The following is a 27,697-nucleotide window of genomic DNA, read 5'->3' as shown; positions in this document are numbered from 1 at the left end:
CCAATATTTTTTAAGGTCTTTTGCTGTCTCAATGGCCTGGTGTCTCATGCTTGAAAGGCAGAAAACTACGGGAGAGCATAGTCTTCACAGTCATTTAGTGTCCATGGGGAAGTACCACGGGCTAAACTGGTTCTCAAGATGGGATTTTCCCGAGGCCCAACGGGGCATTTTTTTTTTTTTTTTTTTTACTTCCTAGGGCTAACCTAGTCTGCTTACCTACCACAAACATCCTGGCCTGCCCCTCTCCATCCTTTGGGCAGGCCTGGCAAACAGGCAGGAGGGCAGAGCTTCAGAGATACGATTCAGATGTGAAGTCAATAGCTTGTTTAGGCATTAGTTTCTCTGAAGGTAAGAGACGGTGTGAGGGGGCATGGGTCAGTTTCCTTCATCCCTTCCCGCCGGCCCCCACAAAGGCCAAGGGCCAGACACGTGGGCTGGCGTGGAGAGGCGGAGTTTACACTAAGGCGGAGGTGCAAATGGACGGGGGCGGAGTCTCATTTGCATAGACGGTGCGCGGCCACCAATCCGGACGGGCGGAGCGACAGCCCGCGCGCCTTTTGGGAGCGGACTGACAGCCCCGGGGCCCTATCGAAGACGGGTCCTGCGGCCGGCGGGGGCGGGACCGCGCCGGGCGCTGCCCCGGGGATTCGGGCCGGTTCGCGGGCGCTGCCAGTCTCGGGCGGCGGCGTCCGGCGCGCGGACGGCCTGCTGGGTGGGCTGGGGGCCGAGCAGCGCGAGGGTGAGGCGGAGAGAGAAGGGGCCAAGGAGCAGCCACGGCGACAGGTACCGGCGCCATGGCCGCAGGGATGGGGCGGGCGGCCGCGGCGCCCCGGGAACCGAATTCCCTCCTTCGCGGTCAGATCGCCGCCGCGCCGCTTCGGCGCCCCCTCACGCGCGGTTCTCCTGCCCCAGAGAGGCAGGCTCGGGGCGAACGGGGCGGGGGAAGCCTCGAGGCGAGCGCGCCGGATGCCCCTTGCCCAACTGCGGGGCCCCTCCGCGCCCCGCCGGCCCGCGGGGTCGGTGCTCTCTCCGCGAGGCGCGGAGTCCGGCGACCGCGAGAGCCGCTCCCCGCCCCCGCCGCGCTCCCCCTCGCAGAGTCGAGGCCGGTCGCGCCCGCTCGTCCTCACCCGGCTTTTGTTTCCTGCCCGAGGTGACAGGTCCCGGCTCCGGCTCCCGTCGGTCTCCCCCGACTCGCCCGAGGCCCGGCGCCTGTGACCGCGACCGCCCGGAGCAGGCTGCGGGACCCGCGGAGAGCCGGGCGGCGCGTGAGCGGCCGCCGCCGCGGGCGGGAGAGAAACTTCGCCTTCCGGGGCCCGGGCCGGCGGGCGAAGTCGAGCCGGGGTGAGCCGTGCGCCGGGACGCCGCGGGCGCGATGGAGCCGCGCACACCTGGCGGGGCCCGTGGCGGGTGAGGATAACGGAGTGTCCCGCTGCTGCGCTCCTCGCTTTCGGTTTGCGCTCCCGGGGCGGTGGGTGTGGATGCGTGTTCGCCGCCTTCACCTGCCACCATGGGACAAGTGACTGGGATACAGCATCCCGGCTCTCAGCCGCTCTTGAAGGGTGCCAGTGCAGCGCCTTTCTAACAGGTGATTATTCTCGTGCCAGGTGAAAGCCAGTTCCAACTTGTTTTAGGGCTCCTGACTCGGTTCACTCCTGGAACGTTAGAACTCCTTCCACTGATGTCTAAAAAGGTGTACTGGCAGTAGTATAGGAGTCCAACCCAGTATTGATTTAAAACAAAAAACACCAACCGTTTGAGGGGGGTCAACGTGCAGATTGATTGCATTCTTTCCATTGACGAGCCTGGAGGAACATGGTCTTATTTTAAAAATTCGGTTTCTGCAGTGGTGGCAAAAGCATAGTAAGGTACAAAGTTAGTAAATGGAGAATGCAGAACTCTAGATACCCTTCAGTGTGGTTCAGGACAGCGTGTACAACGTTTGGCCGCCATTCAGTAAATTCTGCATGAAGTAGTTTGAGCTCGTGGTTTTGGATTTACTTTTCAGGAGTATGTTTTCCAGTGGAATAAGGCTTAGCGTTGAATGGGAGCTTTCTTTGGAAAAATGGGAGTAGACAGGAGTGTTTATTTTCATTGTCTTCCCATTTTGTTAGATTGTGGACAAGGGAAAAGTCAAGGCATATTTTGGTTAAGTGTTTTTAATAGTCTGTGGAATTCTGCCCCCCACCCCCAGAGGGGTTTTTACTTTAGAGAATTGTAGTAGCTTTTTCTCTTGGTGTATGAATCAAAGGTCAAGGATAGACTTGAACGAATTTTTATTCTTTTTGGGAAATTTTTATTCGTCGTACTTAGCATTTTCTGCGTCTCTCTCCCAACTGACCTCCACTTACTTAATCCACAATTATGGACCTGACCAATGTAGGGCATCTACAGAAAAAATACATTTAAAAATAGTATATAAATATTTTTTAAATGTAGTTTATATGTATTTAAATGTATTTGTGAGTAACTTGATTTAGCTTACTTAATTTTTTTCTAATGTGTGTTTTGTGTCTATTGGGGATGACTTATATTTAAGAGGGGTGCAACTTTTTAAAAGCAACGTTATAGTTTTGATTTAATTATGCTACTTTATTAATGTTTCACTGAATGGTTATTTTATTATGTACCTATCTATTTAGTAACATCATTTAAAGTTGAACTCTTGAACCAATAGGCTAGTTGTGACTGGGATTTTAAAACAAAATCAAAGATGGTCTTTATGAAGTGTCTTATATCTCTAAAACAACAGGGTTAAGTGTTATGAGGTCTTTGTCCTTACAACATTTAACAAAACAAATACATACTTTTTTAATCTTTAATTTTGGGTGGTTATTTTAAGAAAAAAAAAAACATAATTTTAACCAGTTCAACATGAAAACCTTTTAAAACACTGGATTAGGCAACTAATTAAATCCTCAATTTTCTGTTTGTTCTTGGGCTGGAAAAGAACACATATTTTGGGTTAGTTTCCTAAAGGTTTCTTAGCTTAGAAGGAATCAGTCTAGAGAAGAAAGAACATCCTCATTCTGTAGCTGTAGAAAAAGTTATTGCTATTAAAGCAGAGTTGTCTTTTTGATGCTTAGGGTAGATTTGTTCAACAGTGGCACGTCGTGTTGAGTGGGTTTTATTCTACATAAATAGCTGTAAGGAATCTTATAAGTCTGAGGTTCTCTTTGTTTTGGATGACTTAGATAATTGTTCTTTAAAGTGTATAGGAATATATGAGTTTTAACTAGTATGTGTAATTTTCTATGTATAATTATTATAATCCTTATCATATGGTGATGTTTATACCACATATAGTAAATTAAACTTATATTTCATAGTTTTATTTACACAAAAGCATATTTTAGGAACTTTATTAAAAGCCCATTTTCAAATTCAGTTTTTAGATATTTTACTGGTTTTTTTGGTCCACTTTAACTTGTGGTAGACCATATCAAAATTATCAACCACATTTCAGTTTCAAAATTAAGCATAAGTTGAATTCTTATATGTACACAATAAACATATTGAGTGTGTTTACGTCATTTATCCTCAGGTGTGGTTCTTTTTGTTGTTTGGGGGTTGGCAAATATTTTTGAATGAAGAAAGCCACAAAAAAACAAGGACATATACTAAAATAGCTAATTTGAGGATAAATCAAGTGGCCGTGTTAGACATGAATATGGCTTTATTTGACCGCAGTACGCATGTTACACCTAGCATTGAGAATATCTCTGTATAGGCCTTTAATTAATTTTTCAGAGTTCCTACAGAAAAATCTATATTGTCCATATTTTGGCACACCAAATTCTGTGATTACTCAATGCTGAACAGTTAAATACAGACATTTTATAATTCTGAAACAATTTGAACTTTTTTTTAAAGATTTTTTTTTTTTTTTTTTTTTTTTTTTTTTTTTTAAGCTGTCTACTCAGTGTGGGGCTTGAACCCACAACCCTGAGGTCAAGAGTTACATGTTCCACCAATAGAGCCAGTCAGGCACTCTGAAACTTTTTGAACTTTTTTTTTTTAAACAAAAGTTTGTCTTTTTTCTTTTACTTTTTGGAGAGAGAGAGAGAGAGAGAGAGAGAGAGATTGAGAGCACGTGTGAGCAGGGGAGAGGGGCAGAGAGAATATCACAGGCAGGCTCCACGTTCAGCTTGTGACTGACTGAGGCACCCTGGCGCTCCTGAACTTTCTAACATAGTTGATTAGTAATTATTTTGCTTTCTCATTATTGTACATGTCTGAATTTTCTACAGTGCATTTCCCCCCCCCCATCTCTGGCCAGCTTTAAAGAAAAATTTTGCATGGTTTACTTTTCACCAGGCTTTTCTGGCATGCTCCTGGTGTTACCAGAATCACCTGGATCAGTGATAACCATTGTGCATATTCTGTAGTATTTTTCACAGGCTGGGCCCAATTCAGTATTCTTGCCACTGAGTGTTGGGCCCCAATTTTGGCCAAGATAGTGTAGTGCTTATTTCCTCAAGGCTGGGCAGTTGTTGGTTAGGATGACCAGTTTGGCCGTGTCTGATTATTTTATCTACTTGTACCCCATCATGTACTGTCCCCTTATCATATCAAGTTGGAGCCTAGAGGTAATTGACTCCAGTGAGGACTTCTGTGCAGCTACCGTCTTCCTGCCTTAGGTGTGGGACGGCTCCAACCAAGAGCAGTCTCCAGTCCTGGCCAAGGAGCTAGTGAGAAAGGCTCTATAGTGCTTTTTTTTTTTTTTTTTTTTTTTTTTGACTTCTGATAATATATCCCCAAAGTGTAAAGAAAATTAAATTTACATACAGAGGAGACATACACTGAGTGGTTGTTGGTATGTAAATAACTATTGACTTTAAAACAATAGCCACTTAAGTGTGATTTAATTTGCAAATAAGATACCGTTACATGACTCTTCCGTCAAAAGAGAGCTTAAAATAATTATAGTAGGGCCTAACTCACTCTTGTAACTAATTTGTATAACAGGTTACTAAGGACATTTAGCAATATTTTAAACACTAAAATTCAAGCTCTCAAAATAATTTGTACCTCACAATTTGTTATGAATTACCCTGTATTCTGCTAAAACTTAAACATGTAAGACTATGTCCTTAAATGGGGCAAGTTCATTTTATGCTTAATTTAGTATTTACTTCTAGTCTTTTGGAAAACATCTAGTTAATGAGAGTGAAGGACCACCAGAGGGAGTATGGGGTCTACACAATTGCTGTACCTGTTTTCTGCTCTTGGTTTGGAAGAAAGCTATTTTAAAAATAAGAATAAAATTGTAATTCTCTAAAACAATCAGGAAAAAGATGATGACAGTTGAGGGTTGTAGTGGTTTAGAGCCACTGTTGGTTTTTGTAACAATTAATCAAGACTGTTTTCCTTGTTTTTTTAGAAAATGGTACAATTATTGGAAAATGATATATTTTCAGAGTGAATAATGGGTTAAGTAAATAATTACACACCTGTGAAAGTCAGGGACCATTTAAATGCTAAGAATATTTTTTAAGATTAAAAATGTAGTACATTAGAATGGTATGTTTTTGAAGTTGCTCATTTTGGGGGAGGAGGAATAAAAGGTGAACAAAGAGCAAACATTAGAAGTGGGTTGTTTTCTCCCATTGATAGTTGCAAACCCTTTATAAAACAAGCAGTGGTAAATTTCTAGGACAGTTTGTAGCATTCTGCCTCCATCTTGGCAATTTATGGGTAATGTTAAATGAGGAGACACTTTTAGTCCACTGAAAATGATAATCTGATTATCAACAGCAGGGTTGGGAGTTTCAAATTGGCTTCAAAAATCAGATTTATGTGTATGTTTCTTAATGTTACCATCACTAGAAACTAAAGAACTTCCTCCACTTTTAGCTGCAATTACACAGAATTTCAGAGTCAGGATGTGTCTTTCATAGACTTAATGCTGCGGTAAATTACTTCTTGGGATGGAGAAAACATCCTAGGGATTGAGCCTTTTTCAGAATATATTCTCAATGGAGATGGGATGGTCTTTACCCATGTTAAGTATCAGCCAATGGATTATTTCCCTGTTTAACTTAAAAAAAAATTTTTTTTTTACATTTATTTTTGAGAGACAGAGCACAAGTGGGGAGGGGCAGAGAGAGAAGGAGACACAGAATCCGAAGCAGGCTCCAGGCTCTGAGCTGACAGCATAGAGCCCCACGCGGGGTTCAAACTCACAAACCGTGAGATCATGACCTGAGCCGAAGTCGGACACTTAACTGACTGAGCCACCAAGCGTCCCTTAACTTTGTTTTAAAAAAGCAAGACGATAAAATAAAATTTGTACTTTTAACACATATTTTGGGTTTTACTCCTCTCATAGAAAATGATTCTGTAGTGGAGGTAACAGTAGCTTATATGGAGAGAAATCTGTTTCTCTTTTGAATTATTCTTAGGTTAAAGCATAATACTAAGAGGGGCGCCTGAGTGGCTCAGTCGGTTAAGCATCCGACTTCGGCTCAGGTCATGATCTCACGGTTCATGAGCTCGAGCCCTGCGTCGGGCTCTGTGCTGACAGCTCAGAGCCTGGAGCCTGCTTCGGAATATGTGTCTCCCTCTGTCTGCCCCCTTTGCTGCTTGCCGCTTGCACTCTGTCTCTCGCATTGTCTCAAAAATAAATAAACATTAAAAAAAATACTTATTAAGAAAAACTGAAATGGACAGCTTTCCCACATTAGATGTGTTTTCACTGTGAACTTTATACATTTAAAGAAATCTATCTTTGTTGGCCCCAGTTGGACTTCTCAGAATCTATTCATTTATATACACACACGTAGGTAAAATACCTATGTTTTATTTTTTTGTATTTTATACAACTGTATACATATTTCCTATATATAATTATACTATGTAATGAGTCCATCTATCTGTACTATATGACTTTACAGGCTTATTTATATGTGAGCCCCCCACCCCTTTCTAAATGAAATCTTATTTCACCAAGGAGAAAGAAAGTACGTATTCACAAAAAGATTGATGTAAAATGTTCATAGCAGCTTTTTTTACAGTAGAAATGAACTAATGATTCGCACAACATAGATGAATCCAAGAAATATTATTCAGAGCAAGAGAAGCCAGGCATAAGTATGTACCAAATGATGCCATTTTTGAAAAATACAAGAACGGGCGAAACTTAGGTATGGTGATAGAAATCAGGACAGTGGTTTCTGGGTAAGAGTGTGGTTGACTGGAAAGAGGCAAAAAGGAACTTTCTAGGGAAATTGAAATATTCTGTAGCTTGACTTAGGTAATGGAAATTCAAGTGTACGCTTTTTGGGTAACTTACTTTCATATAATTTTTAACTTACAGAAAAATTGCAAGACCTAGTCCAAGGAACGCCCAGATTCACCAGTTGTTGGTGTACACGCTTGTTCAAACTTACTGAGCTGACTACTTAAGATCTGGGCATTTTACGGTATGTAATTTTTACTTTAATGAGGAAAAGAGCTACAAAAATTTGTTGGAGAATGATCTTGTTATCTGCAAAATGAAATACCTCGATTCAGACTTAAGGAGTGCTTTAATGATGATGGAGAAGAAGAGAATCACTGACGATCTCTTGTCTCTGTATATGTGTATTTATACTGCTTCTCTCTGAAGTTTCATGGTGACTTATTTCTGTTAGAAGAAACAAGGTTCTGAACGTGATTCAAAGCAGAAGTATCAGCAAGGAAGGAAAGCCTGCCTTATTAGAGTATGGGACTGATAGCTAGCAATAGCTTTCTGGGAAGTGAGGGTGTGATTATTCATTCCTGTGAAGCGTTGCACACCTACAGTGTGCTAGATTTTGCACACACATGCATAGTTTTTATTGTCTTGGAACTTACCAAATGAACAGGAGGCAAACAAATCTGCTTGTCTTTTTTTGGGTGGTGCTGTTTATCATATGGAGGAAAGATAGGTGCTTACAAACTGTATAAACTATTCTTGGTTATCAGCGAGTGGCAAATCTAAGCAGTAAATTTGTTGCTCTCCATTAGTTGCGGTGCTGTCAGAGTCTCTAGAGTGATTTGGTTTAAACTACATCTATTTAAATCCTAGCTAAAACTTTGGTAATTGTTAAAAACATTCAACTTTACCCTTCTACTTATTAGTTTATATAATTTTAAATGTGTGGGTTTTTTTACAGGTTAGAGTTAGGTATAATTTATGGGTCTTGGTTCTTCTTTTAATTTTTTTTTGTATCCACATAAAAAAGTTGTTTATTTGATTACTTAGTAGAGTGGAAAATATTTGAAATAATATGACAACTAACCAGCAGGTTCAACAAAGCAGTCATTGATACTGGGGATGAATGTTTATTTTGCCTTTACTAACGAAAATCATATGTTTATATGGACTATATATTTTCTTCAGCAAAAATTGTAAGTTCATTGAAAAGCAAAATAACAAATGTCCAACATCAAGTAACAGGGATAAAAGGACGTTTTGCATTTAATGAACGTATTCATGTTTCTCTAAAATGACACAGGATCTTTTTTCCCTTTCATACACACTAAATTTCATTGGTCTATTAAGAATGAGTAAAACATTATTTGAAATGTTTTATCTGTTAGGATTTTGGTTCAAGTTGTCAAGCCGTTTTTGTTTTTGTTTTTGTTTTTGTTTTTGTTTTAGTTGTCAAACCTTAACTGCAGATAGAATTTTAAAAATATCTGTCGATAGGCTTTTTTTTTAATTAAAAAAAATTTTTTTTTTTTATAATGGAAATTTTAAACTACACAGACCTGGGGAGAATAGTATTATGAACCTCTGCCTATTCTCCAGATGTATTAACTATCAACATTTTTTTTGTGCTTTTTTTTTTTTTTTTTTTTTTAAGTTATTTAGAGAGAGAGTGTGTGTGCACATGGGGCAGGGGCAGAGAGAGAGAGAGAGAGGGGGGAAAGAATCCATCCCAAGCAGGTTTTGCGCTGTCAGCACAGAGCCCAGTGTGGGGCTCGATCCCATGAACCATGAGATAATAATGAGTGACCTGAGCCGGGATCAAGAGTCAGATGCCTAACTGAGCCACCAGGTGCTCCCAATGTGCTTATTAAGACCATTAAGTTCTCACAAATATTATAAAATGGTAGTGGTATTGGTGCGTCAGATTTTTCTCTTAGTATTTTCCAAAAGTTTTGTTATAAATACAGAAACTTCAGAAGCAGTGTGTTTTAGTTCAGAGACCTGACTTTGCACAAATAGTAATTATGAAACTGTTTTAATCCTTAGCTTCTCTCTGTCAATTCATAGCCTGAGGAAAAAATAATGTTTTAGCTTTTCGTTTAGAACAAAGCAGTCCAAATATTCTGTATCTACGTAATAAAGTATTCATCTGGCAGGTTAGGTCATCTTCAAAGTGTATTATCTGAGGAATGCCGTTGTTTTAAGAGTTTTTTTTCTATATCCTTCTCTTTCTCTAAAAACTTGGTCCTTGCTGTGCTTTTAGGCCCCAAATATGTATCTTCTGTTTAAACTTGAGGCCTTCCAAACTTGAGGCCCAGATTTTCACCTGTGTCTTAAATCTAAATCTGTTTAAATACCATCTCTGTAGAAGCTGCACACCGACACCCCCGCCCCTTAGCCCCAGCCAGAAAGCTCTTCCCGGTTTTCCTCTTCAGCTGTTAATAACTCCATTATTCTTGTCGGTCATTTTTCACTCTTCCTTTACTTCCTAACTAAGCTCAGTGAGTCACTAAAACACTTTGTTTCTGAGTTTATAATGTCTTCTTTATTTTTTTGTCCTTTTCATTTCTAGTACAATTATCCTAATTTGGTTAACATGTTGAAGTAGGAGATTATCCCTAATCTATAATGAATTTGATACATACCAAAATTAAGCTATGTTTCTAAAGTAAACTAAGGCATTTTTGTCTCTTTCAGAGAAGGCTTCAGTCAGCCCTCTATAGCAGAGACATCATTTTGAAGGCCTAAGTAATCACTGTATTTAAACTAAGATGATACATAAGACTTGAAAATCACAAAGCTCAAATAACTTGGAGAACGGTGACTGGCAGGGCCCACAGTTTACTGTGGGGGGCAGGGGATAGGGTGTAAGCAGCAGCCTTTCTTAGACCACAGAAATGGCCCAGGATGAGTTCCTTCCAGGCCATAATATCTTCAAGTGCTTCGCAGTTGAGGAAATATTAAGTGTATATTATACACTCTGATGACTTCTTGGTGTTTTTAAGGCTAAAAGTACCAGTGTATGGGTTACTTAAAATTCTTCTCTTGTCCCTTGTGCCATATTTCCTGACCAGGATAGTTCCTGTCTAAAAGCTACTTCTGCTGAAAGTGACATGATACTCTTTTCATTATTTTTCTTTACAGACTCCTAGAATTGAAGTTTGTCAGAAAGATAGGAGCCTGAGGTTAGTTAGGAGGGTATAAAATAGAAACAGGAAAGTAAGGGATCCTCATTAGCTGTCATCCAGCCTCCAGGGGCCTTGGGCCTGATTCCTTTCCAGATGGGTTGTAGTTTATCAACTTGGCTTGCCTTTGGTTAGCTTATGGAGATCTTTTTTTCTTTCTGCTCTTCTGGGAAATGTTTGAATTTCCTCCTGGTAGGAACCAGGACTCAATTTGAGATTACTGACTTAGGGAATAAAAGAATTAAATTCCATATTGCTTTACATAATCCAGAATATCTGATTATTTTATTCTGTGGGAATTAGGAATAAAATGTGGATTCTGAGATACTTACGCCGAAACTAATAGTTATTAAGAGTGGAAAATGGAGGAGTAAAATACATTGCTAGGAAGCCTTGTCTGGGGGAGTAGACCTTGGAATGAGATTCAAGAGTGTTGCTACTAAGTAGCTATATGGTCTTGGGCAAATTAAAATCAACCTTTCCGGGCCTTATTTTAATTGTAAAATGAGTGGGTTAGATTAGATAGTATTTTAAGGTTTCTTTGAATCTCTGAAATTCTAAAAGGAATGGTTTCTCAGGAAAAAGAAACCTCCTAATTTATGTACTGTTCCTAGTAGTTTTTCAGCTATTGCTTCATATACATATTTTTCTATTTCCTTCAGAGGTTAGGAAAAGAAATAATTATAGAAGGAGTCAGAATTCCTAAGTTGGATTAGATTTTAATGCTGTTATTTGTCTGTGTTTCTCCACTGAGTTTATTCTGGATTCCTATTTTCTACCTTGTATCTGTGTCCATTTCCTTTCTTTTATTGCTTTTACTTGTCTTTACAGTGTTGACTTTCATATTCCTCTTTTCACTGCTTTTTGCTACTGCTTTTTTTTCTAGCTCTTCTTCACTGCTCATATTTCATTGTGGCATGGTATTCATCAGATAGACCCTTGAGTCTGAGCTATCACCAAATTAAATTTAGATATCCTAATAGTTGTTAGGATTAACGGGACCCTTCTACTCTATAGTACATAAAGCTAGACAGAGGAGTCCAAAGATAAACGGAGTGAGGGAGCTTGAAGGGAGAATGAGTGGTGTGAATGAGAGTTTCTAAGGATTAATTTGCTTTTATGATTTAAACTATAAGTTAAGATATTGAAGTCTTGATGACGGTGACTCTGCCAGTGACAGCTTGGTCCTGGAGTCCTAATGGACTGTGAATTTCTTGCGGGCAGGAGGTGCACCTCTGATCCTGAATCCTTCGTGTTCAGGGGCATGCTGTAGGCTAAGCACTAGTTGAGCTCAATTGCGGTTAGGACGGATTCTTTCTTCAAGGTGTTCTCTGGTAGGCTGGACATGAAGAGTGTGGTACAGACTCTTTTCAGTAAGACTGTCACTACCATTTGGAGTGATTGGACAACAGACAGAGCTTCTTCTAAGCCTCGTTTCCTCACCTGTAATATTGAGGAGGGGCAGTTGCGAGAATTGAATGAGACAGTGCCTATAAAGCACTTAGCCCAGAGTCTGGTAAATGCGTTCAGTAATCATTAAATGCCATCATAGTTTCATTAACAAGCACCTTTGTATTTCAGGCATTTGGCTCTTTTAGGTTCTAAGTAGTGTTGTTACAGAATGAGACAAGAGCCTGTTCTTAGAAAAGATAGAATATATGCACAAAAGATAAACAACAACCTAGGCCCCACAGTAAGTGGCAAATGAGTGGTTTACTTAAGAACTCGAGGGGCAGGAATAATTGCTGAGCAGATGAGAACTTCAGAAAGGTGACAACTCGATCTGAACTTTGAAGGACTAGTTAGCAAGCTAAGAGAACAGGCTCTTACAAATTATAAACGGAATGCTATAGCTCTGCTACTGTGTAATCTCAAGCACAGTTACTCACCCCTCTCCCAGGATCGTTGAGAGAATTAAATGAGTTAGTATATGTCGGGCACCGAGAAGTGCTTCAGGCACGGTGAGAGCATGATAAATTAGTAGTACAAGTTGAGAGGAGAGAGTGCATTTCAGATAGAACACTGAGTGCTAACGAACGGGAGATATTCTCGATTTTTGTTGGAAATGATGAGGCCAAATTGGCTGAGGGGAGTAACTTGTTGGAAAATAGCTGGTGATTATGTAGGGGCAGGATTATGAATGATTAAGTCCGGTGTTAGGAAGTCTTTTCTATAGGTACTGAGGCAACTTGGGAGGATTTCTTGGCTTATTTGTGAGGCACTCTGGCATTTCTCACTTTCTTTCCTGATTTCATTATAACTGAAACTTGTGTTTAAACTAATTTTGACAATGAAACTCATGATCTTTCCTGAACCATTTGTCCATTTCTTTTTGTAAACGTGAATTCTTTTACTTTTTTTCTCTCCATGTTTTAGTTGTTTACATAATCCTTACTCCTTTCCTCCATATTTTCCTCTCTGTCCTCAGAAACCCCAGTCTAGATCCTAAATCACTAAAGCCGTAATGTAGAAAGGGCCAGGGGGAGGGAGAAAGAGAGGAAGGGAGGGAAATAACCTCTAGTCCAGCCATCTTGTTTTACAGATGAGGACATTGATGTCCAGAGGAAGTACAGTCACATGTTCAAGATCCACAGCTAATTAATGAGCAAGCCTGCACCTTTTAGAGCTAAACTAGGGCTGGTTTTTTTTGTTTGTTTTTTGTTTTTTGTGTTTTTTGCTGTCCTATCCAGTGTGATTCTCAACCATCTGAGTGGTAATTACAGTAGAACTACCAATAATTTTTCTGTTATTACTATTAAAAACCAAGATAAAAAATAATTTTACTACCAAGAAAAATGTGATAGTGATTCACACTTAAAAAAAATTTTTTTTTTTAATGTTTACTTATTTTTGGGAGAGATACAGAGTGTGAGTGGGGAAGGGCAGAGAGAGAGGGAGACACAGAATCTGAAGCAGGCTCCAGGCTCTGAGCTGTCAGTACAAAGCCTGATTTGGGCTCAAACTCACAGACCACAAGATGATGACCTGAGCTGAAGCCGGACACTTAACCGACTGAGCCACCCAGGCGCCACGTAATTCACACTTCTTTAAAAAAATTTTTTTAAATGTTTATTACTTGAGAGAAAGAGAGAGACAGAGAGCAAGCAGGGGAGGGGCAGAGAGAAAGAGGGAGACACAGAATCTGAAGCAGGCTCCAGGCTCTGAGCTGTCAGCACAGACCCCCGACGTGGGGCTTGAACTCATGAACCGCGAGATCATGACCTGAGCTGAAATCTGCCGCTCAACCGACTGAGCCACCCAGGCACCCCCGCACTTCTTAATGAGAAACCCATGATTACATTTCTTGGATGAGCATTACTATTCTTGAAGTAATATTTGAAACCAAAACTCCAAAATCTGCTTTAAGAAGAAAAGGGTTTCTTTCTTTCATTTTTAGAGTTGTGAATTATAGTAGCATTGTAAACATAAATAGCATTCTCAAAAAAAGTGGACTTTTTGTTTCTATCATTTTACTGATTGATGTACGATTAGCATGGAGAGTTGGGAGCTCTGGTACTTTGGCCTTGCAGCCCCCACCCCTATATTTCTATTACAGTAGTCTCTTGAGTCGACATCTTCTCCAGCCTGTTACATTTTATTATATGCCACAAATAATGGTGAGAAACTTATTTCAGCATTGTTTTCTTCTACACAGTTTTCCTACGTAGATGCAGGATAATGGAAGATTTATTTATTTATTTATTTATTAAAGAAATAATTAAAAAAAAATTTTTTTTTTAAACATTTATTTATTTTTGAGACGGAGAGAGAGCATGAACAGGGGAGGGTCAGAGAGAGAGGGAGACACAGAATCTGAAACAGGCTCCAGGTTCTGAGCTGTCAGCACAGAGCCCGACGCGGGGCCCGAACTCACGGACCGTGAGATCGTGACCTGAGCCGAAGTCAGCCGCTCAACCGACTGAGCCACCCAGGCGCCCGAAATAATTTTTTTTTAACATTTATTTTTGAGAGACAGAGAGACAGAGTGTGAGCAGGGGAGGGGCAGAGAGAGAGGGAGACACAGAATCCGAAACAGGCTCTAGGCTCCGAGCTGTCAGCACAGAGCCCGATGTGGGGCTCGAACTCACGGACTATGAGATGATGACCTGAGCTGAAGATGGGTGCTTAACCGACTGAGCCACCCAGGCGCCCCTAAATTTTTTATTAATGTTTATTTTTGAGAGAGAGAGAGAGAGAGAGAAGACAGAGCGTGAGTGGAGGAGGGGCAGAGAGAGAGGGAGACACAGAATCCGAAACAGGCTCCAGGCTCCGAGCTGTCAGCCCAGAGCCCAACGTGGGGCTCGAACCCACGGACTGTGAGATCATGACCTGAGTTGAAGTCGGCCGCTCAACCGACTGAACCACCCAGGCGCCCCTACAATGGAAGATTTGTAAAGCTCTAAACTTAGTTTCTGGTCACTCGAGATGCTCAATAAATACTCCCTTTTTATGGAGTAGATAATTTTTTCTTGTATATGTCCATTCCAAGCCACCAAATAAATGATTATCACACTGTTTTTTTCCCTTGAAAGGTATTGTTTGAACTTTGGCAAGATGTCCTTACTGCATTTTGAAAATTTGCATGGTGTACAAATACTTCTTAGTCACTTTGAGTATAATTTTATCATGAATCATTTTGCAACTGGTAACAATGTTCTATAGTCTTTCCCATGATTACAGAAAGAAAAAGTCATGAGTTACCTAAAAATGCTCCAGACCTCTGCTTATCCTGCTGTATTCCTTCAAAGAAAGTAGGCTCCTGGACTAGATTCATTTTTACTGAAGTACTAATTTTTCTTTATCATTCTTAAACACTGAAGTTGAATTGTATAATCCACAGATGTATACAAATTTTTTCTCCCATATCCTTAAAGCTTTGTATCCAGTCACTTACTTACTATATTTCCCATGGTTTGGTTTCTTTTTTCCTGTCTTCCGTTTTCTGAAGGGAGAAGGGATTTTTTTTAATCTGCCTTGTGATCTGCAATTTCTTTTGTATTTGGAAAATTGTTTTGGTATAAGTCCTGTAATTCTCATACATTGAGAAAGAAAGAGACTTTTGTAATTGTCATTCTTATATCAGTAGTATAATTTATATTTCCATTTTTGTAAACTATTAAATTTCTGCTATTGCTGTGTTAGCTGTCATGTATCATTTATACGCACTGTAGTTATGTTTGGTCATACTAAGTTCACGTCCACTGTTGTCAAAGTGGAAATACCATGGCTGGGGTGTATTTATGTATTGCTTGTAGAATTGTAGCCATTGACGAACAGGAAACTGAAAGCTGAAAGTTCAGGAAATGTATTGTATTGAGACTTTGTGGAAAAAATATATATGATACTGAAATCCATGACCATTTGAAGCCTGAAAAATTTATATGAGTTTAGTCAGAAACGAATATTATGGATTCTTGTAACAATGCTGTCAGATGCTTAAATATGATAATGGATGCAGTATGTGCATTGCGGGCCAGGAAAATTGTGCAATGCTAGAAAAAAATGCAACAGATTATTATATGTGTTCAACTATACGCTTTCAAGAAATAAAACAGCTGGCACATCTATCAAATTCTTCAAGGATGTCATGTTTTCAGAGAATTGCAGTTTGGGGTTTAGTTTAGTTCTTGGGAAGGGGAGGTCTCTATTTTACAAGGTAGTCCATTTTACTTTTAGGAAGTTCTGATGGGTAAGTTTTATTTTCTCAAGTTGAACTTTGTTTCCCTATAATTTATTAATATGTTCTATATTTTCTTAGTGTTGAAAATAATTGACTAAAATGACTTCAAAAGTTAAATGTATGTTAAAATACATACATAAATACATAAAATAAAATAGTTTTATTTTTTCATGTATTGTAGCATTTTAGGTGCCTCATAAAATACTACCATTGGAATCTTTATTTTTGAACTTATTTTGTAAATTTCTGTCAGAGGAGATGTGATTAACGTATATGCCTGGAACCTGTATTTTCTGTTTCTATACATAGCTGTTTTAACAGGATGTGATTTATATGGCTTCAACATTCTATTCTTTGGGACAAGTAGGAAGTTTTAACATCGTGGAAGAGGACATTTTTCTAACAATTGTATTTTTGTTGCTGTTCCATTGTTGTATATTTCAACAAAAGAGGTAACTAATGACTCTTTCACTGCCACATTAAATGAGAATCCTATTTTTTTTTTTTTTACAATGTTCTTTGTAGGAATTTCAGCTGCATTATATGTACTTATAATCATTTTATAAGTACTTATAAATCATTTTAATGGTCTCATTAAAATTAGCCTCTTGTCAGGATTGATTTTGGTTTATATCTGTTATGGTCACATGTTCACTTCCAAACTGTCGTGGCAGCCAAGGGGGTAGAAAGCAATGACTGGCAAAGATTGGGGATTGGTTCCACTCCAGGAGGTGGGGAACATGGTTCCCTGGTGGAAAGTCCCAGAATGCTGTTTCCAGCAGAGGAGGGGAGGAATGGACTTGGGGCTGACAAAACAAGGAGTCTCAACAAGGCCAGACCACAAAGGGGCTGGGATGGAAGGTGAAAAAGTTGAACCGTGTACGGTAGTTGCTCTTTTGTTGCAATAGATGTTTTTTTTTTCAAGAAGAAGACCTTATTATACTTCTCACGTATATTATTATATTATCGAACTTCTTATGTAGTACATGTTCATTGTACAAAAATCTAGAAACATGTATAAGTTAGTGACGAAAATTAATATTTCCTGTAACATTTTTCCCTTCCTCAAATGTTCTTAATTTCTCTTCATTTAGCATCTAGGTTCCTTTTTTGTTTGTTTTTGAGAGAGAGAAAGTGCATGTACGTGCAGCATGGGGTGGGGCAGAGGCAGAAGCAGAGGGAGAGAGAGAATCCCAAGCAGGCTCCCACGCTGTCATTGCACAGTCTGATGTGGGGCTCACACTTGAACTGTGCGATCGTGGCCTGAGCGGAAACCGAGAATCAGACGCTTAACCGCTTAACTGACTGAGCCACTCAAGTGCTCCTAGGTTACTTTTTATTTATTTTAAAGTGTGCTTGTTGAACTGTTCTTTCTACAAATTGTACTGCTAGTAACTTTTAGAATTAATTATGAAGGGAATAGGAGTCAATTTTTAAAACCTTTGTTTTTGTTTGATACAATTGCCCTATTAATTTGTATCTTTTTGGGGGGAACAACCATAGGCATAATGAGAACACAGACATGGAAGGCAGAGTGGCTTTTACAGGGGAAATGGGAAAAATGGAGACCAAAAGACCTTTTTATAAGCTCTTAGGGAGCATGGACTAGGTTTTTCTTGTTACTGTTCTGTCAGTATCATCAGGCACAGTGCTTGGCACATAGTAAGTGTTCCATAAATAATTGTTGAATGAAGGGATGAGTTTCTCATTAAGCATCTTGAGTAGTTCATATTTCTTGCACCATGGATAATCAAGATCAATTATATTCATCCAAAATTAAGAGCCTTTGCTGTCACAGCCTTTTCTTTCTCTTTAAAATTTATTATTAAGTATAATTGACATGCAATATTACATTAGTTTCAGGTATACAACATAGCGATTTGGCAGTTCTGTGCATTGCTCTGTGCACTCCATAAGTGTAATCCCCATCTGTCCCCATACAAAGTTATTATGATATTATTGACTATATTCCCTATGCTGTACTTTTTATCTGCATGCCTTACTTTGTAACTAGAATTTGTACCCCTTACTCCCCTTTACCTGTTTCACCCATTCTCCCACCCACCTCCTCTCTGGCAACTACCAGTTTGTTGTCTGTATTTAAGAGTCTTTTTTTGTGGGGCTCCTGGGTGGCTCAGTCAACTAAGTGTCCCAACTTGAGCTCAGGTCATGATCTCACGGTTAGTGAATTTGAGCCCTGCGCTGGGCTCTGTGCTGGCAGCTCAGAGCCCGGAGCCTGCTTTGGATTCTGTGTCTCCCTCTCTCTCAGCCCCTCCCCACTCATGTTCTGTCTCTCTCTCAAATAAACATTTAAAAAAAAGTCTATTTGTTTTTTTGTTTCTTTTTTCTTAAGTGAATATTTAATACTGATTATTGTTTAAAAAGGTATGATTTGAAAAGATATATGCATCCCTGGGGCCAAATACGGAAGCAGCCTAAGTGTCCATCAAGAGAAAAATGGATAAAGAAGGCATGATATATACGTGTGCGCGCGCGCGCGCGCGCACACACACACACACACACACACACACACACACACACACAAATATTTCTCGGCCATAAAAAAGAATGAAATCTTGCCGTTTGCAAGAACATGGATGGACCTAGAGGGTATTATACTAAGTGAAATAAGTTAGAGAAAGACACATACTTATGATCTTACTTATGTGGAATCTAAAAAACAAAACAGAGACTCCTAAATACCAAGAACAATGGTAGTTATCAGAAGGGAGGGGTGGGAGGATGGGCAAAAAGGTGAAGGGCATTAAGAGGCACAGACTTCTAGTTATAAAATAAATCAGGGGATGTAAAGGACAGCATAGAGAATATAGTCAATAACATTGTAGTAACTTTGTGTGGTGACAGGTGATAACTACTCATTGTGGTGAGCATTTCATAATGTATATAAATATCAAATCACTATATTGTAAACCTGAAAGTAATATTGTATGTCAACTATACTTCAGTTAAATAAAAAAGGGTATGTATGTATGTATACATACACATACACCCCCTAAAGTGAAAATCTCTTGTTTCTTTCCCTGAATCCCATTCCCAGAATTAGCTACTATTAGTGGTTTGTTATATTTCTTTTCAGATATTTTTTTGCATTCACAAATGTATATGCATTTTCTTTACACAAATAGAATAATAATATACATTCTGTTCTGTGATTTGCTTTTTTTTTCTCCCTTTAGGTCATTCTTAAACATCTTTACCTATCAGTTCATTTACAGCTGCTGCTTTATTTTTAGTTGCTGTATAATATTCCATTGGTGGGGCTGTATAATAATAGTCCAGTAAGGAGGCTTCAGTTGTGTCATGTGTTTTTTTTTTTTTTTTTTAAACTATTACAACTGTGTTGTGCTTAATGTCCTTTTGCATATAATTTTTCTTCTGTGAGAATATCTACAAGTAATTTCCTGGAAGTATTGCTGGGTTAAAGACTATTTTGCACTTAAACCTTTTATAGATACTGGCAAATTCACCTTTAAAATAATATTTACCACTTTGTACATTCATTAAGGATATGGGGTGTTATTTACTGATAACTATACGTTTTCATTTTGCTGATTAGAAGTGTTCATCTTGAGAAAATGAATCCTTCTCGTACTAATTTGAGATGTTCAGAAGATGATAGACTAATATATTCCTGTTGCCTGAGGTGATCAGTTGAAGTCAAGTGAAAGAAGGTGCTCTGTACTGTCTATAGACCTATTGTGTGCATTGCACTATTTGGCTGTGGGAGATGAAGGTGTTGGTTTTCTGGGGTTTTGTCTTAGAATGTGTAAGATAAACATTTATTAGTGACAGTCTGAAGGGGTAGAAGGCCCTGAGTGCTGGTTTGAGAAGTTTGGACCTGTGCTGGAGAGCTATTTAAAGTCCTTGAATTGGGATTGTACTGTGTGAGAGAGGCTTTACTGGCAGCATGTGTAGAATGAATGGAAGTGAGTGAGTAGGCTGGAAGTAGGCGGGCCAGCTGGAGAACTGTGGTAATTCGGGAAGGAAATGAAGAAAACCCAGAATATGGTGATAGATGCGGATTTGGAAAGAAGGATAGTAGGAAACACAATGAGTATTTGCCAAGTCCTGTTGATTAAATGGAGAAAAAATATATTAAAGTTGTAAACCTAGGAGAATAGCCAGATAATACAGATGAAGTAAATAGGAAAGAGGATAATTTTGAAAAAGTTGGTTTTCTTTGAAAAGGTAGGGATATAAAAGGGTTCTACTTAGAGTCAGGCAATTCGAGATCAAAACTGCAGAAGGGAAGGGGCGCCTGGATGGCTTAGTTGGTTAAGCGACTGACTTTGGCTTGCGGTTCTTGGGTTCAAGCCCTGCGTTAGGCTTTGTGCTGACAGCACAGATTCTGCTTTGGATTCTCTGTCTCCCTCTCTCTCTGCCTGTCCCTGCTCATGCTCTGTCTCAAAAATAAATAAACATTAAAAAAAACTGCAGAAGGGAAGACAGAGAAATTAGAAGTAGATTTGGTTATAATACAGGTAGTAGTTGGAATTAAGAGTGGTAAGTTCTGGTAAGATGCAGTTGACAGGGGAAGAGCAGTTGATTGAGAACTACATTTTGAAAAGGGGTACTCTCAATAATGGGAGATGGGATGAAAGAAAAATCAAGGAAAGAAGAAATTAATAATTGGGAACAGGAAAAGAATCAGGATTTATATCTGCATATGATACAATACTTACCTGATGTTTTCCAGGCACATGCTGTGTTCTTCTTTTGGTAGTGATACCTCAGAAAATTTTAATGGTTATCTTAAAGATGGAGTTAATTTTATTCCTGAAGTTATACTTGAGTTTTGGTGTCATATGCTTTGTTCCTTTTAGTTTCATAAAATCTTTTCATCTTAATATCTGTGGGTCCTAAACAATAAAAAAATACAGCTTATTGTTGGGTAAAGTCCATATACCTTGTACATTTTTCCCCCTCATTTTTAAGGTATTATTAGTCACCTGAGAGTGAATGAGTTTATCAGATCTTTACTGAAAACAGCTTTTTCAGAAAGAGAGTGAAGGGGTGCACAAAAAGGCACTGAGCTCCTGGCCAGAGCAGCAGGCCAAGGAAGTGAGAGGAAAACAAAGCAGGGAGATGGGGCACAGGAGACACAGTGCAACTCCTTTACAGTCCAGCCGATGGGGCTCACTCAGCTAGCTGGAAGCAGGCCCCAGGGGCTAAGGTGCGTAAATCCAGGCCTCAATGAGGGACATCACAGCCTTGAGCAGTTAATTGATCGTTTAGAAAAATGTTTCCTGGCTTTTGAAACCTGGCCAATAACCAGTGGTAAGAATCCATATATTTTTAGGACATAGTGTGAATTTAGAGTTTTTACTGTCGTAGTGCTTGTCAGGATGGAGCCTACTTACAGGAAATGATACGGTATCAAACAGGACTTCTGATACTATGTGAAACGGTTAGAGTTGCAGCCTCAGGAGTCATTCTACCTGGTTTCACTGTTGACCAGCAATATCGTGCCTCTTAATTTTACCATCTGGAAACGGCAAGAACAGTTCCTATTTTGCACGGGGTTATTGAGAGAGGCTCCGTCACGGAACTTACCATTCTTACCAGCACTGTGCAAGGTGGTAAGTGGAGGGAAAAAATGGTAGGGCTGATTGCTGTAGTTACTTGTTCTTTTATATTAGGTAATAAGGAAGGCCTCTCTGATAAGTATTTGAGCAGAGACCTACCTGAAGGAAGTCACGGAGCCAACTATGCTGGGGGAGGAAGGAGTTCTAGACAGAGGGAAGAGTGAGCGCAGAAGCCCTGCAGAGAGGCATGTTGGAGGGTGTAGCGAGAAGGCCAGTGTAGCAAAAACGGTGAGTGAGAGGAGGAGTAATAGGACACAGTTTCAGAGAGAGCCACTGACCAGCATGTGGGGTGTTAAGTGCAAGAAGGACTTTGGATTTTGGATTTTATTCTGTGTGAGATGGGAAGCTGTTGGAGTGTTGCCAGAGTAATTTTTTTAAGCTAGTCTGATTGTCACTTCTTTGCTTCAGTTCTCTATTTCCTTTGGAATGAAGTTCACATGCTTTATTCTGGCACACACAGTCCTTCACAGTCAGCTTCTGCCTATTTAGTATCATCGGCATCCTTTCCACATGTATCCTCCACTTTAGCCAAATTGGATTACGTGCAGTTCCTTGGATGGGCCGTGATGATTCATGTCTTTGTGTCTTTCTGCATGTTATTTACCCTTTGAGAAACTCTCCCCCTCAGCGCACATAGTCATTGGCTGTGTTTTGGAGGGTCCTCTTTGTGCTCCGAGGGCACTCTGTGCCTTGTTCTCTCACCTTTCCCTCTCCCCTAGCAACTTTGTACTCGAGCCACAGTCCTGGAATGTGCTGTGTTCTTTTCCCAGCCTTGATTTTGCTCTTGCCCCACACCCTTGCCACTTGAAATTAATGTCCATCCTTCAAGAACCAGCTGGAATACTGCCTTCTTTTCCCTGCTTTATAAACCTCCATCTTGCCCCTGCCCTTACAAATATTTTGTAGCTCTCTCGTACTTAATCAGTTATCTTGAATTGAAATGCTTCTTTGCCCCACCTCATCCCAAATCCTTGGCCTTACTCCTTTCAGTTTCCATTGTGGCTCCCAGTATAGCGGCTTGCTCAGATTTTGCATTCAGTAGGTACTCATGGTGTACAGGATTCACAGCATAAGTAGAAAACTGTTGGGTTTGAAGATGCTGAAGGCAAAGCAGCCAAAATGAACAACCAAAGTGAGGCAGCTGTGAAATTAACCAAAAAAACTTACTGTGACATAATGTTGATGATGGTGTGGTTACCTTGGTTCTCTCCTATGTTTACTAAAATATACCAAAAATTGGTAAAATATACCAAATGTACCAAAAATTGGTGCACCCCTTTTGGAATGTAGTTTAGCAAAATGGATTCGAAAACATAAATGTTCATGGGTTTTGACCCAGTGACACCATTTCCAGAAACCATCTTGAGAAAATAATGCGGTGGTTGCTTTGGCAGCACGTATGCTAAAATTGGAACGAGAGGTGCCTGGGTGGCTCAGTTGTAAAGCGTCTGACTCTTGGTCTTGGCTCAGGTCACGATCTCACGGTTTCGTGAGTTCGAGCCCCACGTCGGGGGCTGGCAGCACGGAACCTGCTTGGATTCTCTCTCCCTCTCTTTGCCCCTTGCCCACTTCCCCTATTTCTGCCTCTCTCAAATAAATAAAATAAAACTTGAAAACAAAGTAAAATAAAGTAGAAATGATAGAGAAGATTAGTGTGGCCCCTGTGCAAAAATGACATGGAAATCCATGAAACATTCCATATTTTTTGTAAGTTGTATCTCAATTAAAAAAAAAAAAAAAAAAACCTAAAAAAAAGGGGTGGGGTGCCTGGGTGGCTCGGTTGGTTGAGTGTCCACTTTTGATTTTGGCTTGGGTCCTGATCCCAGGGTCGTGAGATCCAGCCCTGCATTAGGCTCCACACTCAACATGGAACCTGCTTGAGATTCTCTCTCCTTCTCTCTCTCTCTTTGTCCCTCCCCCACCCCTAAAATTAAAAAAAAAAAAAAAAAAAATTAAAAAAGGAAATAATACAAACCAGGATGACAGTTATAATTACTAATGTTTGAAAGTTTACTGTGTGACAGTCACCATGCCAAGCCCTTACTTAATTTAATTTTCAAAATTCCAAGAGGTGTGAATATTGTTAATCTCATGTGATAGACGGGAAAATTGAGGCACAAAGTAGTTGGGTGACTTGCCCAAGCACCACTCATATAGCTGCTATTGTTGTCAAGCCAGGGTTGCCACTAAAGCAGACTGTTAAGAATCCATACTCGTTGGGGCACCTGGGTGGCTCAGTCGGTTAAACATCTGATTCTTGATTTTGGCTCAGGTCATCATGATCTCACTGCTCGTGAGATCGAACTTGCTTGGGATTCTGTTTCTCCCTCTCTCTCTGCCCCTCCCCTGCTTGCGCTTGTGCTCTCTCTCTCTCAAATAAACATAAAAAATAAAATTAAAATCTTAAAAAAAAGGAATCCATACTTAATCTCTCTCTTTTTTTTTTTTTTTTAAGATTTTATCTTTAAATCTCCACACCAACCTGGGCCTCGAACCCACAACCCTGAGATCAAGAGTTACACACTCCACCAACTGATCCAGCCAGGCACACCAAGAATCCATACTCTTTTTAAAAATTTTATTTTTAAGTTTATTTATTTATTTTAAGAGAGGGAGGGAGAGGGAGCAAGTGAGAGCAGGGGAGGGGCAGATAGAGCGAGCGAGCGAGCGAGCGAAAGAGCATCCCAAGCAGGCTCCATGCTGTCAGCATGGAACCTGACATGGCATTCGATCTCACAAACTGTGAAATTATGACCTGAACTGAAACCATGAGTCAGATGCTTGCTTATTAACCTTCTGAACCACCTAGGTGCCCCAAGAATCCATACTCTTAATTATTTAGTATGATAAATGCCTAGGCACAAAAATGTTCACAGCAGTGTTACATAAAATAGATACATTGGAAGAATGTATGTTAGGAGCTAATGTCCATTCAATAAGATAATTTTTCTAACAGCTGTATTGAGATAAAATTCACATAGCCTGGTATTCACCTCTTTAAGGTGTGTGTTAATCAGTGGTTTCCAGTATATTTACAGAATTGTGGGGCACCTGGGTGGCTCATCAGTTGAGCTTCCGACTTTGGCTCAGGTCATGATTTCACCATTCATGAGTTCGAGCCCTGCATCGGGCTTGCTGCTATCAGCACAGAGCCTGCTTCAGATTCTCTGTCCTCTTCTCTCTCTACCCTTTCCCTGCTCAAACTCTCTCTCTGAAAAATGATTAAACATTAAAATAAAAAGATTTCAACAATATATTCACAAAATTGTGCAACTATTACCATTATCCCACTTCAGAGCATTTTGTCACCCCCAAAAGAAATGTCACACCCGTTAGCAGTCACTCCTACTTCTAACCATTACTCTCAGTGACCACCATTCTCCTTTCTGCCTCTATAGATTTGCCTGTTCTGGACATTTCATATCAATGGAATCATAGCATATATGGTATTTTTTTGTCTTGCTCTCACTTAGCATAGTATTTTCAAGATTTGTTCATGTAGCATATTATCAGGACTTTATTGCTTGTCATTGCTGAATAATATTGTGTTGCATGAATATACATTTTGTTTACCCATTCAGTAGTTATGGATATTAGGATTGTTTGTACTCTTTGGCTAATATGAATAATGCTGTTATGAACATTGATGCATAAGGTTTTGTGTGGACATCTGTTTTCATTTGTCTTAGAACTGTTGATCAAATGATAACTGTTTAACTTTTAGAGGAATTGCCACACTGTTTTCCAAAGCAGCTGTACCATTTTACATTCCCACTAGCAATGCATGAGGGTTCTAGTTTTTCTACATTTTTGTCAGTGTTTGTTAGGATCTTTTTTTCTAATAGCCATCCTATTGGGTATGGAGTGGTCTCTTACTGTGGCTTTGATTTGCATTTCCCTACTTTCCCTCAGCATCTTTTCATGTGATTATTTGCTATTTATGTATCTTCTTTGGAGGAAATGTGTATGTGACTACTTTGCCCATTTTTTTAACTTTTATTTTTCAGGTAATCTCTGTACCCATTGTGGGGCTCAAATTCATAACCCCGAGATCAAGAGTCACATGCTCCACAACTGAGCCAGCCGGGCACCCGTGCCCATTTTTTAATTGGGTTATTTGTTTTCTTTATTACTGAGTTGTAGATTTTTTTTATTGAAGTATAGTTGACATTATATTAGTTTCAGGTGTACAATATAGTGATGTGAAAATTAGATACATTATGAAATGCTCACCATGGTAAGTGTAGTCATATGTCACTAAATGAAGTTATTACATACACTATTATTGACTGTATTCCCTATGCCATGCTTTTCATCCCCATGACTTATTTATAACTGGAAGTCTGTACCTCTTAATCCCCTTCACCTATTTCACCTCTCTCCAACTCCCTCCCTTCTTGTAGCCATCAGGTTTTTTCCCTATATTTATGACTCTGTTTCTGTTTTGTTTTTTAGGTTCTATATATAAGTGAAATCCGATGGTATTTATCTTTCTCTGTCTGACTTATTTAGCATAATATGCTCTAGGTCTATACATGTTGCGAATGCATGATCTCACTCTTTTGTGGCCGAGTAATATTCCATTGTGTACACACACCACATTTTCTTTAGCCATTCATGTATTGATGGACACTTGTGTTGCTTCTGTATCTTGCCTGTTGTAAATGGTGCTTCAGTAAACATAGGAGTGCCAGTATGCTTTTCATTTAGTGTTTTCTTTGATTAAATATCTAGAAATTTAATTACTGGGTCATATGGTATTTCTACTTGCAATTTTTTGAGGAGCCTCCATACTGTTTTCTGTAGCGGTTGCACCGATTTCCATTCCCAACAACTAATGCAGGGAAGTTCCCTTTTCTCCACATTGTTGCCAACAGTTGTTATTTCTTATCTTTTTGATAATAGCCATTTTGACAGGTGTTAGTTAATATCTCATTGTGGTTTTAATTTGAATTTCCTTGATAAGTGATGCTAAGCATCTTTTCATGTACTTGTTGGCCGCCTATATGTCCTCTTTGGGAAAATATCTGTTTAGGTCCTCTGCCCAGGTTTTAATCAGATTGTCTTTTGGTGTTGAGTTGTATGAGTTCTTTATATATTTTGCATTAATATATTTTGGATATATCATCAGCAGATATCTTCTCCCATTCAGTAGGTTGCCTTATTGTTTTGTTGGTGGTTTCCTTCACTGTGGAAAAGCTTTATAGTTTGATATCCCAGTTTTGTTTTGTTTTGTGTTTTGCTTTGTTTTCCTTGTCTGGGGAGACATATAAAACAAGTTACTAAGGCCAGTGTCTAAGAGTTTACTGCCTGTGTTTTCTTTTAGAAGTTTTACAGTTTCAGGTCTTACATTTAGATCTTTAATACATTTTGAGTTTCTTTTTGTATGTGGTGTAAAAAAGTGGTCCAGTTTCATTCTTTTGTATGTAGCTGCCCAGTTTTCTCAACGCCATTTATTGGAAGAGATGGTCTTTTCCCCATTGTATATTTTTGCCTCTTTTGTCGTAGATTCATTGTACCATAGAACCTTGGGTTTATCTCTGGGCTTTTTATCCTGTTCCATTGATCTATGTGTCTCCTTTTGTGCCAGTACCATTTTGTTTTGATTACTATTGCTTTGTAGTATAGTTTGAAATCTGGGATTGTAATACCTCCAGCTTTGTTCCTCTTTCTCAAGATTACTTTGGCTATTTGGGGTCTCTTGTGGTTCTATACACATTTTAGGATTTTTCTAGTTCTGTGAAAAATGCCATTGGTATTTTGATAGGGATTGTATTGAATCTGTGGATTGGTTTGGGTAGTATGGACATTTTAATAATACTAATTCTTAAGATCCATGGGCATGGTATATAACTTTTTAATTTATTTATGTTGTTTGTCTTCATTTTTTTTTTTCCAGCAATATCTTGCAGTTTTTTTAGAGTACAGATCTTTCACCTTCGTTGTTAAATTTATTCCTAGGTATGTTATTATTTTTGATGCAATTATTTTCTTAATATCTTTTTCTGATAGTTTGTTATTAGTGTATAGAAATACAACTGATTTCCATATG

The 27,697-nt window shown here is 39.4% G+C and overlaps 1 protein-coding gene and 2 pseudogenes across 8 annotated transcripts in view; 2 read left to right on the top strand and 1 right to left on the bottom strand.

The window, feature by feature from the left end:
- Window positions 1–650: 650 nt before the first annotated feature.
- The window catches only part of FKBP5 (FKBP prolyl isomerase 5), a 118,592-nt gene continuing 91,545 nt past the window's right edge, over window positions 651–27,697 (top strand). For 2 of the 8 annotated variants that reach the window (XM_078446846.2, XM_078446849.2), the window contains exons 1-2: window positions 651–783; window positions 7,316–7,421. The gene's annotated coding sequence lies outside the window, so the exon portion shown is untranslated. The other 6 variants (XM_078446848.2, XM_078446847.2, XM_078446850.2 and 3 more) reach the window with 6 other exon arrangements.
- On the bottom strand, window positions 4,301–11,263 carry LOC144616459 (large ribosomal subunit protein eL30 pseudogene; annotated as a pseudogene).
- LOC132668109 (U6 spliceosomal RNA) lies at window positions 23,254–23,351 on the top strand (annotated as a pseudogene).

Source organism: Panthera onca, chromosome B2 (assembly GCF_046562875.1).
Source record: "Panthera onca isolate mPanOnc1 chromosome B2, mPanOnc1 haplotype 2, whole genome shotgun sequence".
In the NCBI taxonomy this organism is placed as follows: Eukaryota; Metazoa; Chordata; class Mammalia; order Carnivora; family Felidae; genus Panthera; species Panthera onca.
This window is presented reverse-complemented; position numbering and strand designations above follow the sequence as displayed.